Genomic DNA, 11523 nt, shown 5'->3' with positions numbered 1-11523 from the left:
ATTTATTGAAGAGATTCTCTTTTCTCCACTGTATATTTTTTCCTGCTTTGTCGAAGATTACTTGCCCATAGAGTTGAGAGTCCATATCTGGGCTCTCTACTCAGTTCCACTGGTCTATGTATCTGTTTTTATGCTTGTACCATGCTGTCTTGGTGATCACAGCTTTGTAGTAAAGCTTGAAATCAAGTAACGTGATGCCCCCAGTTTTATTTTTGTTTTTCAACATTTCCTTAGCTATTCGGGGTCTCTTCTGATTAGATACAAATTTTAGGATTATTTGCTCCATCTCTTTGAAGAATACTGGTGGAATTTTGATTGGAATGTCATTTAAAGTATAGATTGCTCTAGGCAGCATAGATATTTTAACAATATTTATTCATCCGATCCAAGAGCATGGAATGGTCTTCCATCTTTTTGTGTCTTCTTCAATTTCTTTCATGAGTGTTCTGTAGTTCCTCAATTACAGATCCTTACTGTGAATAAACCTAACCAAAGAGGTAGAATGACTATTTAGAACATGTAGGTAAGAGAAGGTAGAAGACAATGTACAGAAGCTTTTGATTTTGATGAAGTCCCAAAAGTTCATCTTTGCTTTTGTTTCCTTTGCCTTTGGAGACATATCTTGAAAGAAGTTGCTGTGGCTGATATCGAAGAGGTTACTGTCTATGTTCTCCTCTAGGATTCTGATGGATTCCTGTCTCACATTGAGGTCTTTTATCAATTTTGAGTTTATCTTTGTGTACAGTGTAAGAGAATGGTCGAGTTTCATTCTTCTACTTATAGCTGTCCAGTTTTCCCAGCACCGTTTATTGAAGAGACTGTCTTTTTTCTACTGTATATTTTTTCCTGTTTTGTCGAAGATTAATTGATCATAGAGTTGAGGGTCCATATCTGGGCTCTCTACTCTGTTCCACTGGTCTATGTGTCTGTTTTTATGCCAGTACCATGCTGTCTTGGTGAGCACAGCTTTGTAATAAAGTTTGTAATCAACAGCTTCTGCACCACAAAGGAAACAGTCAAGAAACAAAGAGGCAACCCACCGAATGGGAGAAGATATTTGCAAGTGACAGTACAAACAAAAGGTTGATATCCAGGATCTATAATGAACTCCTCAAACTCAACACACAGAAAACAGACAATCATATCAAAAAATGGGCAGAAGATATGGAGAGACGCTTCTCCAATAAAGACATACAAATGGCTAGCAGACACATGAAAAAATGTTCATCATCACTAGCCATCAGGGAGATTCAAATTAAAACTACATTTGAGATAGCACCTTACAACAGTTAGAATGGCCAAAATTAGCAAGACAGGAAACAAGAGGGTTTGGAGGGGATGTGGAGAAAGGGGAACCCTCTTCCACTGTTGGTGGGAATGTAAGTTGGTGCAGCCTCTTTGGAGAACAGTGTGGAGATTCCTCAAGAAATTAAAAATAGAACTTTCCTATAACCCTGCCCATGCACTACTGGGTATTTACCCCAAAGACACAAATGTAGTGAAAAGAAGGTCCATCTGTACCCCAATGTTTATAGCAGCAATGGCCACGGTCGCCATAGTGTGAAAAGAACCAAGATACCCTTCAACAGACGAATGGATAAGGAAGATGTGGTCCATATACACTATGGAGTATTATACCTCCCTCAGAAAGGATGAATACCCAACTTTTGTAGCAACATGCACAGGACTGGAAGTGATTATGCTGAGTGAAATAAGTCAAGCAGAGAGAGTCAATTATCATATGGTTTCACTTACTTGTGGAACATAACAAATATAATGGAGGACAAGGGGTGTTAGAGAGGAGAAGGGAGTTGGGGTAAATTGGAAGGGGAGGTGAATCATGAGAGACTATGGACTCTGAAAAACAATCTGAGGGGTTTGAAGTGACGGGGGGCTGGGAGGTTTGGGTACCATGTGGTGGGTATTATAGAGGGCACGGATTGCATGGAGCACTGGGTGTGGAGAAAAAATAATGAATACTGTTTTTTCTGAAAATAAATAAATTAATTTTTAAAAAAAGAAGACAATGTAAAAATGGAGAGGTAACAAAAATAATTTCATATATGTGCAAATAGGAAAATAATAAATCCTACTTGTGTCCATTTGCTATATTCCCACAACACTGTTTTTGCTATCCCATTTGCACTTCATTGTCTCCATTTATTTGAAGATTTATTGTGTCTCTCTTAATATTTGCTAAGTATTTCGTATCATTACTAACCTTGTTCACTCTGAACTGGGTCGGACCACCAGAACATCTACTTTATTTCTATTTATTTCATGGTTAGCAGAATATTACAAATGGCCAACCCTAGTCAAACTGAAGCAGGGAAGATGCTCTGTCAATTATCTGGATGGAAATGCCCCCCCAAAACTCCAACTTAATGATAGTTTTATATAAATGACAAGAAGCTTAATCAGGACCCTTTAGTTATTAAGCTATATCTACTCCCCTCGCAAACCCACACATACACCTTAATAATCACATCTATGAACCAATTTCTGGCAGTTTATGAAGATGGCTGATTAAGTGAGAGATCTATTAGAGTATTACTTCCTCAGTTAATTTGTCATCCAATAATTATGAGTCAATCCTTGTTTTCAAACATTCTGAATAAAGCATTCCTTGAATTCTCTATCCTCTTTGATTTTTTTTTAAGATTTATTTATTTATTTTAGGGAGTGAGAGACCATCAGCAGGGGTGGGGCAGAGGAAGAAGGAGCGTGAGGGAATCTCAAGTTGACTCCATGCTGTGCACAGAGCTTGAAGTGGGGCTCCATTTCATGACCCTGACATGACCTGAGCTGAAACCAAGAATAGAATGCTCAACAAAATAAATCACTCTGGTGCCCTTTGCTGTTTTTATCAGAAAACAAAGTACATATACCAAATAATATTTCAAAACTAAGGAGATTTTTTTTATTCTAAAAAAATAAGAATCAATTACTGTTATTTTAAATATTGACTATGCAATTTGTTTACCTTTTTGCACTTAATATTCTAGGGAAAAATCTTCCTAGTGCTATTATAAATTCTTTTATAAGCATTTATTTTAATAACTGTATTACATTCCATTATATGCAAATATTGTAACAGACTTAAAACTAATGTTTGGCATTTAAATTGTTCAGTTTTTCCACTGAAGAGGGTAATGAACATTTCTGTGCCAGAAACTTTTTCTGTCAAATAGAACTCTGCAAGGAGTACTATTGCACCAAATGATAAGGATCAAGATTCCTGATACATAACTCAAAAATTTTTTTTTAATGCTCGAATCAGACTGGTTTTCCCCCAGCAATGTATGAAGATATCTATTTCATTGAGGCTTCCTGGTTTTGATAATAACTACAAAATTCTTTGTAATTTAATAGGAAACTAATATATATTTTATTATATTTCTTTGATTTGTAAAGAGGAATGAATATACCTACACATATGGAGTTGACATTTGTGAATTCTTTCTTGGTATCAATTATGTCTAGTAGGTTTTGAAAGTTTTACTGAATGGTTTGATCTTTTTTATATTATAAAGATACAAACCTTTTGCCTCTCTATAGCATTTTAATTACAAGTATGATTTATGTGTTCCTTTGGAGCAAATTGTTTTTAAGGACTTATGAGGAACAGACTTCAGAAGTGTCTTAACTATTTTGTTAACTGTTACTATTCTATACTCATTTCTAATTTTTTATTATTCTTTTAAAAGTTCCATCTATTTTTTGTTTCAAAAAACTTTTTTTTAATGATTTTATTTATTTATTTGACAGACAGAGATCACAAGTAGGCAGGTAGAGAGAGAGGGTGAAGCAGGCTCCCTGCTGACCAGAGTGTCCGATGCAGGGCTCCATCCCAGGATGCCGAGATCATGACCTGAGCTGAATGCAGAGGCCCAACCCACTGAGCCAACCAGGTGCCCCTCAAAAAAACTTTTTTATATGCTCATGTACACTCTTCCAATTTTCTAGGAGCCAATACATATTATTTTTGTTTTTAATTTTTATTATTTTCTTTTACCTGAATTCCTTGAGTTTAATTTGTACATCCATTTCTAACTTCTTAAGTTGCCTGATTACTTCATGTACTTGAATAAATAAGAGCAAATGTAATGCAATAGGTGGCCTCTGAGTGCAGCTTTGGTCATACTACCAAACCCATTCTCTGGGCTCCCATGATTTTGTTAATAATTTACTATCAATTAAATAAAAGATCTGTCAGTAACCAAGTTAAATTATCAACAGTTAACACATAGTTTTTAGCGCCTCACAGCTGATCCTTCTTTCATTTCTTGTCGCCCTCGGCCCGCAAGAACAACAATCAGCCTGGTGTGGTGTTAATGCTTCATCCGTTTATTTCGTCAACTTCCTTAGCTTATATGTGGCAGGGTGACCAATAAGGGGCCAAGCAATGGGGAGAGCCAATGAGAGTCCTGTTACTATGCTGATTCAATTTGAAACAGCCAATGACTATGTCCTCCTTTAGGCGGGCTTCACCAGAACGTTCGTTGTTTACTTGCAGCTATTTTCCTGGCAGTGAGCCAAGTGCCATCTTGTAATGGCGGGGACTTTCCCAGCTGGAGGCGGTCCCCAACATCTCCCCCTTTTTTGTTTTATGGCAGAGATTGTTCCTGTCTTAGGTCATCAGTAGCAGAAAACATCCTTACCCGTCATCAAACACAAGATATCGATGATCTCTGTCCTGTCTTAGGTTGGTATGTTTCTCTACTGATCTTACCCATCTTTGACTACCAATCTAGCATGCTTAGCCATATCTGGGGAGATGTCCCAGCCTCTATTGACATAAGGGCCTGTGCTATAGCTCGGCTCTGCTCTCGCTGCTGTGTTCTCCATTGGCGAACTTTTCTGAATAGAAGCAGAATGCCAATAAGGAGGAAGACAAGAAGACCAATTGTGCCAGCCCATTGTTTGGTGAACTGGAACAAATTGCTGAATGTTTGAAATAGCTCTGGGAGGGAAGCTGGTTGCACATGCGTACTATTTCCTCGAGTTATCTAAGCCAGAAGGATTCGTGTGAAATTTTGAAAATTGTCAGACCAAGCACCCTGCAAATACTGGGAGAGCTGTTTGGAGGAATTCCTGGCCTTATTAAATTGAGAGAATTTTACATGGGTAACACAAAGGGTGGGGTAGGGAACAAGGCAACCAAAATCCATAATATCTGCCAGGATGTCTACTTGTTCTTGCAGTAGGTCCACTCATTGATTGAGAATTAATAAACCAGCCTTAAGGTGGGCATTCAACTGCGACTGCGTTTGTAAGGCAGCTGCGGTACCCTCAGCTAAAGTATTTAAGGCCTCTGCTGTTGGTACCGCAGTGGCCAATGCCACGGTGGCAGCTGTAGCTGCTGCAATGGAGGCTGCAACAGTGGCTATTATGGCAGCAGTGATTTCAAAGTCTCTTTTTTGTCGTGAGAGAAGAAATATGGATACATCATCTGTAATAGAAACAGGGACTGGAATGTTAGTGGGAATACGCATGACAACAGCAGAGCGAAAGTTGGTACCGTTCCAGCATTGGGATAAGGAGCAATTGTCATTTGAGCAATTGAGACGATCATCATCGAGATTGCTGCCATTAAAGAGGAGGAAAAGAAAAGGAGGGGCTATGCAAACAGGCGTTGGGGAGAAGGTCATATTTTGATTGCAATTGTTCACTTACTGGGGGTGACCGGCTGTGGCATTGTGCCGAGCAACACCTTGAGAGTGTTCTTGCCATGCTGTATTCCATACCAAGTATTGTCCCCTGGAAAGTGTGGCCCTTGCTACATTCCCCCAGTCTTCTGGAATTAAGTTCATTCCTGCTATAGACTCCACTAAGGAGATAGTAAAAGCTGCTTGAGGGCCATACTGCATAACTGCTTCCTTCAATTGCTTGACTAACTTAAAGTCAAGTGGCTGGTAGTATCGTTGGTGATTTTGGTCCTCTAAAACTGGGAAAGCTGAGGTGAGACCAGCTTCTTTCCATTTAGTTGTTCAACTCTCAGTAGTAGGTGCATGACAACCACATATATCCCTATTCGTACAAGTGTTATACGGTGGTGAGGCACTAGGGGTTGCTGTGGGCAAAGACTGTAAGGGCTCAGGTTTCTGCCCCACCTTTCGCTCTAACTCCTCCCCTGACATTTCCTCTTCCTCTTCACTAGAACTGTTTCTTTCTGAAGCACGAGATGACCTTTCCTCTTTAACTTCCTCAGGGGGCTCAGCTCCCTCCTGAATAGCTGACTCACATCTAGGCTTATGTTCCCCAAGGCATCCTCTGACCAGAGTCCATATAGCTAATGTTCCAGGGGGCAATGGTTTGCTTTTATCTCTTTTCTTAAGATCCTCTCCTAAATGATCCCATTGCAGAATATTTAACAAACCCTCGTCCAAAAACCAAGGTGCAACGGTTTCCACTGTAGTTAGAAATGCTCTGGCGGTTTTTTATTTCAGAGGTGCACCGTTGGCTTTGAGAAGGTCCTTTAAAGAACCCTCCAATCTAGATTTTGATAATTCAGAACCCATCTGGCCGCTTAGGTTAATTTCACAAGTGATAAGAAAATCGCGGCTCTATGGACACCCCGCTTCTTGTTGTGGTCTTGTAAAATCCTGGCTCTATGGCCGTCCTGCTTCTTGTTGCAGTCTTGTACAAGACTCCCACCACTTTGATTGTGGTCCCTTTCCCTCTTACCTGCAGTGTTTCTCCTTGCAAGGTTTACTACTCGTTAACAATTCCCGGGTCTTGGCACCATTTGTCGCCCTCCGCCCGCAAGAACAACAATCAGCCTGGTATGGTGTTAATGCTTCATCCGTTTATTTCGTCAACTTCCTTAGCTTATATGCAGCAGGGTGACCAATAAGGGGCCAAGCAATGGGGAGAGCCAATGAGAGTCCTGTTACTATGCTGATTCAATTTGAAACAGCCAATGACTATGTCCTCCTTTAGGCGGGCTTCACCAGAATGTTCGTTGTTTACTTGCAGCTATTTTCCTGGCAGTGAGCCAAGTGCCATCTTGTAATGGCGGGGACTTTCCCAGCCAGAGGCGGTACCCAACAATTTCTTTCAGGTCACTTCAGAGTCTTCCCTTCCCTATGATTCAGTGGACCAAGTAAATGGCTCTGTGGTTACTGAGTTTGGGTTACTAAGACTTGTACAATCCTTGGGAATGCAGGTCTTTCTTTTTCTTTTCTTCTCTTTGTGTTTTGTGGGAATTATCTTGGGAAACCTCTTCATTATGTTAACAGTGATTTTGGATTTTCGTTTTCACAACCTATCACTCCTTCATTGACCTAGGGCTTTCATCCACCACAGTTCCTAGGATGATCTCTGATCTTTTCAGTGGTTGCAAAATCAGTCACCTTTAACACCTTCCACAACTGCATGATACAAATGTTCTTTATTCATGTCATAGAGGAGTTGAGATGGTACTGCTCATAGCCATGGCATATGACAGGTACACAGCAATTTCCAAGCCTCTCCACTATCTACTATGAGTCCCAAAATCTGCATGCTTTTGATAGTAGCTGCTTGGATTACTGAGTGACTCATGCTGTGTCTCAGTTTCTTTTTGTCATAAATTTACCTTTCTGTGGCCCTACTAATGTGGGGAGCTTTTGTTTTGATTTCCTTAGGGTTATTAAACTTGCATGTATGGACACTTACAAAGTAGAATTTATGGTCACTACCAACAGTGGCTTCATATCTATGGGCACCTTCTTTTTCTTAATTGTATCATACATCTTTATTCTGATAATTGTCAGACAACATTCTTCAAAAGATTTATCCAAAGCATTCATCACTGTCAGCTCACATCACTGTAGTGGTTTCGTTTTTTGTTCCATGCATGTTTCTCTATGTGTGGCCTTTCCCTACCAAGTCAATGGATACATTTTTGCCATCATAGACCTTGCCCTCAGTCCCATATTAAATCCGGCCATCCATACTTTAAGGAACAGAGATATGAAAGTGGCAATGAGAAGGCTAAGTTAAAGAGTTGTAAGTTCTAGCGAGATGCCATAACAGACTTCACCAGTAAGAGCACAAGGTGAATGTCATGAACCATCAGGACCCTTGTGACCACCACAAACACTATGTATTAAGGACAGTTTCGTTACTGCCCTTAAAAAACTGAGAACTCTACATAAAGGAGGTATTGTATCAATGAACTTCACTTTCAAATAGAGCTGCAGTTATTTCTGTTAAATATGAAAAAGAAAGTATTATATATTTCTTCCTACCTACAATACTAAATGGCAATTATCATCAATGAGTACATTCAATCTTCGTGTTTTTTATCTCTGTGTAAATACATACATGTATATATGGTTGAATTTTATTTATCAATATTTTCATATTGATTATAAGCATTGCTAGAAATCAATATTTCTTATGGAAATTTTGTGGATCCAATGGATAAAATGTGAGCTTATTTGAACTAGCACCCATTAAAAGTCAAGAAAGAAATATTTCTCATCCTAATATGTTAGATAAATAGGCAGGCAACACTATGCTACAATTCCTAATAATTGTTTACCACCTTTAATTGTTAAAGTATTTTGTGCAATGTTGCATTAGAAAACACTCTACTATTTTACATAATGCAAAATTTGTCTATGTTCCATTTTTTCCAACAGATTTCTGTCATCCTTGAAGTCTTCCTCAAAGAATTTCTTGACTCACCCTAAAACAGTATCTACAATTATCAAAGCATTTTAAGGATGTTATTACCTAAAGAAAAGCATCCAACCCAGATCTCACCTTATATAATATACCTATACTTAATTCAGGGTGCTTAAGACAAAGAAGATGGCTGACATCTTTACTTTACTTTTCCAGGTAAAACTTGGGAAGTCTGTTGAGTCAAAGAGCATGACTGAGAAATCAGGTGGATGCATCCCAATGAAAGATTTAAGAAACATTAATTGTGGTGACTCAGCTCAGTTGTAGCTGCAGAATTGTAATTAAAGCTGCTCAAAAAAAGGCAAAAAATAAATGACACTTTATTTTTACTGGTGAAGGTATTTTCCATATATTTTATCTGAAAGTGGTAATAAATGCTATATGCTATCCTCTTTGTATAGTATCTAAAGCATTATTGTTTATTGTCTACTTAATTCATCTGGATTTTAATATCGACCTTTTTAAATTAACATATAATGTATTATTAGCCCAGGAGTACAGGTCTGTGAATCACCAGGTTTACACATTTCACAGCACTCAACATAGCACATACCCTCCCCAATGTCCATAATTCCCTTACACTCTCCCTACTCCTTCCCCCCTCCCCGCCACCCTCAGTTTGTTTTGTGAGATTAAAGTCTCTTATGGTTTGTCTCCCTCCTGATCCCATCTTGCTTCACTTATTCTTTTCCTCCCCACCGAACCCCCACGTTGCACCTCCACTTCCTCACATCAGGGAGATCATGTGATAGTTGTCTTTCTCCGACTGACTTATTTCACTAAGCATAATACCCTCTAGTTCCATCCACGTGGTCGCAAGTGGCAAGATTTCATTTCTTTTGATGGCTGCATGGTATTCCATTGTAGATATATACCACATCTTCTTTATCCATTCATCTGTTGATGGACATCTAGGTTCTTTCCATAGTTTGGCTATTGTGGACAGTGCTGCTATAAACACTTGCATGCAGGAGCCCCTTTGGATCACTACATTAGTATCTTTAGGGTAAATAACCAGTAGCACAATTTCTGTCTTAGGGTCACTCTATTTTCAACTTTGAGGAACCTCCACGCTGTTTTCCAGAGTAGTTGTGCCAGCTTGCACCCCCACCAACAGTTTAGGAGGGTTCTCCTTTCTCCACATCCTTATCATCATCTGTCATTTCCTGACTTAATTCAATACCATTGGGCTCCTCCAAAGTACTTGAACAATAAATTAAAGAAGAAAATATGAACACTGAACTTCACGTACAGTTCTTTCTGGTATACACAAAGCTCCTCTTCTTAGTTAACTTGTATGAGGTTATTTTGAGGTGGTTTCTGCATCACATTAATAAGTATCAAAATAAAACATGTCTATATTTTAAGAGTTAGTGGCCAAATTAAAACCATTATTTTATTTATTTTTCCCCATCTTTATTAAGGTTTGATGAGAAATAAAAATTGTACACATTAAGTTGTACAATGTGATGGTTTGATCTATGTATATGTTGTGAAATGATTACCTCCAAATCAGTAAATTAGCATATCCATCACCTCTCGTAGTTAATGCCTCCTCCCCTCCTTCTTATGTAAGACCACCTGAAATCTACTCTCTCAGAAAATTTCAAATATACACTATCATTAACGATAGCCACCATGGTGTACATTAAGTCTAAGGAACTTACTAATTTAACAACTGAAAGCTTATACTCTAACCAATATTTCCCTTTCACCACACCTCTCAGCCCCTAATAACAACCATTCTATTCTCTGGTACTCTTACTTATTTTTTTAGATTCTGTATATAAGTGAGATCATGGAATTCTGTGTTATAGTGGACATGGGATTGTGGACATCTTTTTGAGACAGTGATTTTTATTTCATTTGGATATATATCCAGGAGTGGGATTTTCTAGATCGTATGGTAGTTCTATTTTTATTTTTTTGCAGGATCTCCATACTATTTTTCTAGAGATTATACTGTATTATCTTCCTGCTAACAGTGTCCAAGGGCTCCCTCTCTTTCCACATTCTTGCCAAAACTTGCTATCTTTTGACTTTTTTGGTAATAGTTGTCCTAGTAGGTGTGAGATAATATCTTGCTATGGTTTTAATTTGCATTTCCTGATGGTTAGTGATCTTGAGCATCTTTTCATATCCCTGTTGGCCATTTTAATGTCCTTGGAGAAATGTCTGTTAAGATTCTTTGCTCATTTTAATCAGATTATTATTATTTTGCCATGCAGTTGTATGAGTTATTTGCATATTTTGGATATTAACCCCTTATAAGATATATCATTTGTAAATATTTTCTGTCATTCTGTAGGTTACCTTCTCATTGTATTGATTGTTTCCCTTGATGTAGAGAGTTTCTGAGTTTGATTCAGTCCTACATTTTTACTTTGGTTTTGTGGCAGTGCTTTTGGTGTAAAATCCAAAAAATCATCGCTCAGAACAATGTCAAGGAGTTTTTCCCTATGGTTTTTCTAGGAGTTTAACAATTTTAGGTCTTATGTTTAAATGTTTAAAGTTCTTAATCCACTTTGAGTTGATTTTCTAAGCTTAGGGTCCAATTTCATTCTCTTGCACATGGATATCCACTTTTCTCAACACCATTTATTGCAGAGACTATCTCTAGGTGAAGGGAAAGAGGTTCATTAATTTCATAAACCTAGGCTTGAATATCTTTCGCTTGGTAGAAAGACAATGTTTGGTTTAAGTAAAATATTTATCTAGGCATCCAACATTTTATGTCTACACATGCTCTTCAATAAGCAGGCACACAATCAAGTTAAAAAAGTAAAAATGAGATTGTTGAAACACCAGGTGCAGGACCTGCTGAGTATGAATGTGTCATATTTACCA

At 38.3% G+C, this 11523-nt stretch overlaps 1 pseudogene across 1 annotated transcript; it reads left to right on the top strand.

Annotated features, from left to right (window-relative positions):
• Nucleotides 1-7280: 7280 nt before the first annotated feature.
• Nucleotides 7281-7986, top strand: LOC309866612 (olfactory receptor 4F21-like; annotated as a pseudogene). The gene has a single exon. The product of its transcript is annotated as an olfactory receptor 4F21-like (transcript).
• Nucleotides 7987-11523: the final 3537 nt, after the last annotated feature.

This window comes from Mustela nivalis (assembly GCF_964662115.1).
Source record: "Mustela nivalis genome assembly, chromosome: 6".
Lineage (NCBI taxonomy): Eukaryota > Metazoa > Chordata > Mammalia > Carnivora > Mustelidae > Mustela > Mustela nivalis.
Note: the sequence above shows the minus strand (reverse complement) of the source record. Positions and strands in the feature narration are given on the sequence as shown.